General features: G+C 41.0%; 1 long non-coding RNA gene across 1 annotated transcript; it reads right to left on the bottom strand.

The window, feature by feature from the left end:
* Positions 1 to 524: 524 nt before the first annotated feature.
* Positions 525 to 6,850, bottom strand: LOC125320218. Its single transcript, XR_007201057.1, has 4 exons — positions 6,685 to 6,850; positions 4,602 to 4,734; positions 2,535 to 2,667; positions 525 to 1,474 (listed from the first exon to the last, which is right to left on the bottom strand). It is a non-coding gene; the product is annotated as an uncharacterized LOC125320218 (long non-coding RNA).
* Between the last annotated feature and the right edge of the window lie 1,868 nt (positions 6,851 to 8,718).

Genomic DNA, 8,718 nt, shown 5'->3' on the forward strand with positions numbered 1-8,718 from the left:
TTCAACAGGAAAAAAAAAAAAGCACTTCCCCCTCACCCATGAGGGCAGACAGCAGAAACTTTTTGCTAAACAATTTGCTCTGCAAATAAAAAAGAACTTGGAGAATCGTGTTCCTGGGCAGTGTGAAGCCTTTGTGGACATCAGAGCAGAGGTGTGATTGGGAAGAAGAAAATCCCATTGTCATCTTACTCTTGGCAAGAAATGGTCAAAGAAATATTTCTTTGAAAAAAAGCCAAGAATTTCTAGATTTCTTCAAAATGCTGTAACTTGTGACTAGTAGCTCTACACTGCCAACTTCAGCTGATATAAAATAATTTCTCTCATTGGAAAAGGTAATATTACATTTTAAAAAAAGGTGAATTACACTATGTACATGAGAAATATTATGCAACTATATAAATTACCATGAGCTTGCTAGTAATTTTCTTAATGGCCAAATTGCTTAGAAGCAGCACATAAACATAAGCATAATCATGGTTGACAAACTCACCAACAGAGTGCGGCTAAGCATAGCAGTCCTGCTTGGAAATTGCTCTGTCAGCAGGTGCAGGTGGATGTTCTACCTTCAGGTCCAGGTAGACATCACAAAAACACAGAAAGTCAGTCAGCTGCCACATGCTGAACAGGCCTCCAGGAGGAAAAGAAACCCCAAACCACATATGTTTCTTGCCTTGACTTTCTTTTTGGAAAGTCATGTTATTTACCAACACTTGCTGATTGATAAGAAAGAATTACACTGTAATTTACAACTATAAACCATACATGTTCACCTGGGAAATAACTGCTCACTGAAGATAATTCTATTAGCACAGCATGCTTCATCCCAACATGGGCAGAAATTTAAATCACACGCAGAGTTGTTTCAGAGTATCCAGCAGGTCTAGAGAACTCTTCAACCAAAATCAGTGCAACCCACCACCACTGGGGATGTGCAGAAAAATGTGACACTTTCTACAGGGACCACAGCATGTTTCATCTCCTATCTGATTCAGCATCACATTCCAAACATCTTGACACTGAAAATCAAATCACCTTTTAGTTAACCAAATATTCAGTCTGGGCCAGTATTGCTGTTTTAGAACATTATTATTGTTTTAGCACTGAAATCTGTTTTCTAATAAAAAAGAGTATACAAGCACATGGTTACACCAATATAATGAAAGTGTTTCATTAAAATAGTCTGAGGAAGGTAAGAAATATTTCCCTGTTACACATATAGTCAATTACGCACAGAAGAATGGAGGTTGGAAAGTTGGATACTCCTATTCTGGACATTCCCTATGGCATGGTATAGTTCTTATGCAAGTCAAAGTAATCCAGTATTGGGCATTTCATTCATACTATGTCACAGGAATTAGTGGGATTGTATAGTGCAACAATGGTGGGCAAGAGAGAGTTCATCACTCTGCTATAAACAATTTTTCTTCAAATGCTCTCCTTGTGCCAAGTTCCTTTCAGTCACAGAGGATGTTGCCTGTAACAGAAATTGATCATAGATGAAAGCATTAGTTTCCTTGTTCCCTAAATTCCACATGGGCATAAAATCTTATATAGAATCAAACAAATAATTCACAATGAGCAATTTCTCTCCCTAAATACCTTCCAAGAGGATGTACGTTCCTCCTTGTTATTCAAACACAGAGCTAAAATATTTCTAATTGTATTATGTCATCTTTCAATCAGTAACTGGAACTTGAGAGTTATGTACTGCTGCTACATGGCCACTGGTCTCTTAAATCACGTTTTTAGGTTTCATTTTCTAGTCAGGGAGCTAACTAAAAAAATTCACAGGGTAGGAGTTGTGTTTATTTGTTTAATAAATACAGAAAGCACAACAACACAATAAACCATTCCCCTCTCTATCCAGTCATCCCTGCCCAACCCAGCTCTTCAGCGTCCCCCAGCCCTTCCCAGCTGGCTCTCACCCCCTCATGTGCTCAGGGTGCATTGCTTCTCATTGCCCCAGTTACCTGCACCCCAGGGAGGAGGAGGCTCAGCTGCATCTGCCCCAGGAGGAACTGCCTACAACCAGTCATGAATTAGACTTTGGCCCTCCTGGACTTGGAAGGAGATTACTTCCTACTGCTTCAATGAAGGCTTATGCAATACACTCAGGGATCCTCACATTCCTTGGAAAATAATGTGAAGGACATGCGAGCACAGTTCAGAAAAATTTATTATAATTCTGTCTAGACTTTGTAGCAGTGCTTTTCCAATATTGCCATTACTTAATATAAAATATCATTGTAAAAACATTGACTCCATTAAAAAAATTAGCATATTTAGCTACCTATGTATTTACAATAAAACTCAAAAATTAATATTTTACTCCAGGATTCCCTTCAGGACAGAAACTTGGCTTTAATTTCCTTGAGTCTTAAGGAGCTTCAGTCGTATAGATGTTCCGTGGGCCCTCTATGCAGAGATAAAGCCTGATTTAATCTGTCCTCATATCACCCTACAGACTTTGTTTAAAGCACAATGAAGTGTTACTGTACCAACAAAATCACTGCTTTGCAAAATGCAATACTTACAGCTATTACAAGAATTGCGAAAATCTGGTTTGCACTGTTCCGTTTTATTACGAGTACAGATTGGTGCAATGCCCCACTTTCAGTCTGCTAAATGGAAACACCTCTTACTTAGCAACAGAAAGCTGTCAATACCCTCCAAAAGAGAAAAAATAAACAGCAAAAATATCGTTTGCTACTTCCAAGTACCTAGATTAAGAAGCAATTACTTTTCCAGATATTAAGGGGACCACCGTTAGGAATTGCCTTTGGGTACCCACTAAAAAAAGAACATATCAAAAATGATTTATCATTGCTTTTCTCAAAGGATTTTTTTCCTTCCTAGATTGAAATAGCTAGTGACCACTTACAGAGAAGGAGAAACCATATCTTTGGTAATCTCTGGTTGTCAAAGATAAAACATGAGAAAACATGAAAAATCAGTGGTCATCTGAGGTTTAAAAAAATAAAAGTGCTGAAATGTGATTGCTCTCAGTCACAGGACATATTTGAAGCAACCCATTGATGCGAACTTGACCACAGACCTGCACTGATTTTCCTTTCTCAGTGCTGGAATTTTTGCAGAGAACTGGTCTTTAAGAAAAGCCAATTAAGAAGATTTTTAGGGCCATCACTCATGCTGCCAAATCCTGGTGTACTGGTGGGAGACATGACTGCCTCCTGAGGCTCACAATCACCCTGCCCAGTGTTCCTCCCTCCAGTCTTCTGCTGGTGGAGGGGTTTATATGTGGGCCTGGCAGAAATTTCTCCTTATGTCCCACCTGGTATTCCTGGACACTGAGGGAGACAAGAGAGCAGCAGGCCACTGTGCTGTGCAGCAACATGAGGCAGAAGAGCAGTGGTGAGCCACTGGCAGCAGTGATCCTTCCATAGGCAAGGCACCCCAGAGACCATCTGTGGTCCCAAAGACCATGTGGGCACACTGCCTCACATGTCTCACTCCCTGCTGTTCAGGTACTTTCAGGGCACAAAATCCACTTCACTTTGTCGTTAGGCAGATTTTGCCCCAGCTGCTAAATTCCTGATTCTGAAGGCATAAGCACTGCTTTGCATACTTGTGGAGATGAAGGAAGGGTTGCAGGGAAATCTATCCTGTTGCAAGAGCTTTAGGAGCAATCAACCAGGCAGACCCAGGTGCATGGCAGAGTATCTTCAGAGGAGCTGAATATCTGCCCTAGACTGATTTTTGCTGTGCTGATAAATATCAGGTGAAAATGTGGGTGCAGGAGTTAAGAAACAAAGGTATGTGTTTTGCAGTATATGTTGCAATTTTGAGCTTCATGCAGCAGGAAGAGGGAGAAACATCTGATAATAGCAAGTGCCCTGAGGACAAAGACACTGTACATTAATATTATGGGAACTGTTCAAGACAGCATTCAGTGTGTGCTAAAAACTGGCCAACCGGCAGACTGTTTCCTTTCATGAATCTGACTTAGAGAGGTGCTCTGTCAAAAAAAAAAGAGTTAAACAGAATATGACAAAACAACTGTGGGACATGTGTTTCAGTGCCAGAAGCTGGATGGTGGTGAGCAAGAGTGGTGGCAGGGACACGGGAGCAGGGACCAGGGGTCAGCATGGCAAGGGCCCATCTGCTCCCAAGGGATGGTTCTCACAGTGCAAACTGGTTTGTGCACTCTGCAGAGGAACCCAGCTCCAGGCCAAACTGGCTTGGGAAACAGGTCAGTGCAGTTCCACTTAAATCAGATGACTTTCATTCTCGACAGCAGTGCCAGCATTTTATGACCCCTGTCACTGAGGTTACTGTAGGACTGCACTTCACAGCACCATAGCTCACAAACTCTGTATGCCTGCATTAATTGGGTCTCCAACTTCCATGCAGTTAACAGGTGATGGTACACGTGCATGTCTGGTTAAACAGTCAAGATCTTCAGAAACTTGGGATTTGCTATGCTCAATGTCCTATGGAAATCATTATTATAAAAGACAATGCATTAAAAGTCTTCTCCTGTCTTCTGACCCTTTTTCTGTTCTTTAAAATCTTACCTAGAGATAAGTGCAAAAGGATTCTTTGTAAAATGTCGCTGTATGTTTTAATGAGTGAAGACTCACTTTGTGCACAGTCAGGTTCTTCTGCCAGGTTCCCAGGGAGGCAAGCATGGTGGTGTCATCATCACTGTGAAACTGGAGGCAAAAATGTCAGGCAGAGCTTGTCAGGACATCTTCTGAGGTTTTACTGGGAAGCCTTCAGGGTGAAGAAAATTGGAAGTGACCTTTATACAGAATTATTACAAGCACCAGTAAGGCGTAGATGAAGAAAAAAGGTTCAGGGAAAGGTTTCTGTTAGGTTTTACTCATATTTCTAGCCAAGTAAAGCAACTTCATTTCCCTAAGAAAGCACTGCCATATGGAGCAGGATAAAAATGTAATTTAGTCAGCAAGAATTATTGGATGTTACAGCAGAAAACATCAGTAGGAGTTTGCAATATTATATAGGGTTTTAACTTGCTGCAAACATGACTGGTTCCTGTTATATTCTACTGTTACAAATTAATAGCTCACTATAAGAAAATAAAGGAAGGGTGGGCCTAAAGAGCAGGAAAGACTCAATGAGCACTAATGAGCTTCAGGACTGTCTCACCAGGAAAGCTGTAGAAACTTCTTCCCTTGAACTTTTAAATAGTTTCTGCCAGCATCCCAGAGGAAATCTTATCCACGGCTTGCAATGATTTAAAGAATGTTTATCTTTCTGAGGAGAAAAATCCTTTGGCATAAAAGAAAAGCTGTCTACGTTGCTAATAAAAATTAGGGTTAAATTTGAATTTTATTGACTTTATTTGACCTTATTTATTCATTTAATATCTTATGTGAAAAGAAATGAAAAAGTGTGTAGACATATTCTAATATCACATTCCGTTTTCTCTCTTTCCCTTCTTTATATACAAGCAGCAAATAAAACTAAAGCAATCAAATAAGTGCAATAAATTAAAATCTGAAGCCTGAGTGTGGTGTTTTATTTATATTTTTGAAAAGCAGTCTATGGACCACTTTTTGATGTTTTCTGTACCACATGTACAGAAACAGTAAAAAAAGGATGGCATTCATTTGAGGTTTGCTCTGTCCTTTTCGTAGTAAGGTAAGTGCCACTGCAGAATTCCTTAGATTGATTACTTTCAAGGCAAAATGTAAGGCAGATCCTATAGTGCAGTGCAGGGCCAGTGCAAATCACAACACCTTGCCCACAAGCATTTCGGAAGAGCACTGCTCTATATCTTTGCATAATTTTCCGTGTGGCTGTTCTCACTATCCAGCACTTCTCCAGGAAAGGAACGCTGCCATCTGCTCAGCATAGCTGACTCTGGGACCCCCTGCATGCGTCCTGCTCCCCCTGGTGCAGCCAAGGGCACTGCTCCTCTGCCTGCTGCCCCTCGAGCTGCCCGTTCTCCCGAAGACCGACACTGGTGCTGACACTGTTCAAGATGCCCTCTGCCATGCTGTTCTGAGCTGGTTCTCCTCTTAAACAGCAGCGTAGGCCCCACTCCCACTGTGAGGGGAAAAGGGTGAGCAATTGGGAGCAGGGAAGAAGAGGGTATGCTCCCTCTGGACAGCAGCAAGGGCACGGAAGCAGGAAAGGGATGCATTGTGTAGGGCCAAGAGAGATGAGGCACAAGGTGCCATTAGGGGAGGAGAAAGTTTCCCCACACAGCACAGGACTGCTCACCACAAAGTGAGGGGGTGACCCTTAATTCTGGCTAGTAAATTATTCCAGTGCCAGTGGATTGAGTACAAAAGTACAAAATTCATGAGTTTGTGAAATTCCTTACATATCCCGTGTTGCATCTGGGTTCAAAGAGCCCCCTGATGACTCTTGTGCCTCAAGCTGCAATCAGATACCCATGCCTCTGGGTTTTTAGGTTCAAGAGGATTTTTGCTTTACTGATCAGGTTTTTTTGACATAATCACATTCCTGCATGGGATCCAGACACAATGGCATGAAAAAAATGCCTCATCTGCCAGTCTGAAGAAAATATCGCACAGCAACTGGAGATGAACAAATCCCAACATGCAAACTTTAACAGAAGGCTGAATGGCATGTTCACAGTAGGCACATTTTTAATGCACTCTTCCCTCATTCTCTTTGTAAGTTGTTTGTTTTTAAATACAAGGATGTTAAGTATTAGAATCATGAGCTTACCCATTGGCAGGTGTGGTTGGCCCAATGCAGTTTTTCTGTCACATTTGGTCTGACTGTGGCATAAAGCAAGCTCTACAACACTGCATAAAGGCAGCTGAGAGCTGAACAGGAGGTCTCAGCACCACCTAAACTACAGCTCCATGGTTCCCATGATCATGGGGGTGGGTTAAATCTGATTAGAGAACACAGTAGTGATGTTTGTTATTTGTGTAATACTTACAATCATTCTACATTAATTCAATAGCGTTTTTGTCTTCTCCTTTCTACACTAGTTCATATGTGAACAAAAACAAAACTCCATATGTGTTCAATTAATAGTATTCATTTCCTTTCAGTTTAGAGAAGCAGGATCCTTTTGACCAGAATTAAGAGGACTCTCTGTTTGGGGATGTGAATCCAAACCCAGACACATTTAGCCAAAAGTGTTTAGTACTACTATGTACTCACATGCTACTGTGTGTCTGTGTGGTCATTTCCCTCCTTTCTTTCATCCATTATATGCCATAAATTCTAATCACAAAATAATGTTCAAATAACCAACAAAATTTTTAAATTTTTTTTTAATGTGGAAAAAGTCAGTTTTACTAAGCTTTTAAGCAATTTGACTTACTAACAGTTCCTCAAGAGACTGGAGATTTCTTTCTTAGCTCAAACATTGAAATAAACTCACATTTTTTTGAGTTTATCGTTTTCCAACCTGACAATTTCATCCAGACAAGCTAAAAGAAAATCCAGTCATAAAATTCCTTATGCAATACTACCAGGTCAATAAATGCCCCATAAATCCTACTATCATAGGGAACATTGCAGAATCTCCTTTTTACCTTGCTTTAAATTTGGGCAGGATAGGTAAAATGGTCAAACAGCTGGAAGTTACCTTCCAGGTATGTGGAAATGAAAGGTGATGCATCTGAGAACTTTCTTACAATCAAAGGTAAACACCCACTCAGTGGATTAAAGGCAGGTGAGATGGAGGTAGAAAGATATCTGCAACAGGTGTGGTTAAGCTGGTCTCTGATGAGACATTTAAAATGCAAAATGCAGACAGGTGACTAATTCTAGAACCCAAGTGACAGAGCAGAGTTTTAGAAATGAGTAGAAGAATGTGCTCTACACCAAAACCAAAATAATAATGTCATAATGTCACAAAGTAATCCATATCAAGGTTTATGTGAATAAATAAAGTACATGTCTGTATGGCATCTCTGCTATTCAGGATTAAGATGAAGGTCATGGAAGTTCCACCATGAAATAAATTCTTGCTATATTTTCTTGTGGTGCTATAGGAGGGGGAAGGTGAGGGTTCAAGAAGATCAATAACAAGCTGATGTGAATGCAAGACTTGCATTTTGTTCTCCTGCCTCCAAGGAGACCAAAACAGAGGGGATGTCAGAGGAGAGTGGTTCCATTTACACGCAGCAAAGTGAAAGGCAGTTAAATGGAAAGGGAAGAAGACCTAACTGATACACAGAGTATATTTGCATATTTACATGCTTTTATTATTAGATTAAGGAGGTATTTCTGATTAGGAAAAAATAATTCTTCTTGCAAAAAATTTTCATATATACAGGCCAATTTCTACCAAACCAGGAAAAAATATGTTGTTGCAGTGGGGATCCTGCAACACGCATATATCAAACCAGGAGTCCCGTGGAAAGGAAATATATACGGACAGACAGATTCTTGCTAGCTGTTTCAGAGAGATGTTTATTTCTCCAGCCGCATGGCCGGAGCTCTGCCGAGGAACTGTTCCAGTCACGGGACCAAGGGTCCTTCTGCCCGCGCAGGGAACACAAACCAACCAATGGGAACGAGGCTGAGCAGGGGCAGGGAAGCCCCGTGTCTGTGCCCTCAGGGCCCCTCTCCCAGGGCTACACGGCGGGGGAGGGACCCCAACACCTCACCCGTTTTATTTTAATAAAAGGAGAATGAAAACAACTGGATAAACATAACAAGAGCAGTTTCAAAACAAAACAAGCCACCCTCCTGAGTCTTTAAATGTCCAAACAGATTCTGTGGAACATCTTAGGGCTG

This window comes from Corvus hawaiiensis, chromosome Z (assembly GCF_020740725.1).
Source record: "Corvus hawaiiensis isolate bCorHaw1 chromosome Z, bCorHaw1.pri.cur, whole genome shotgun sequence".
Classification (NCBI taxonomy): Eukaryota; Metazoa; Chordata; class Aves; order Passeriformes; family Corvidae; genus Corvus; species Corvus hawaiiensis.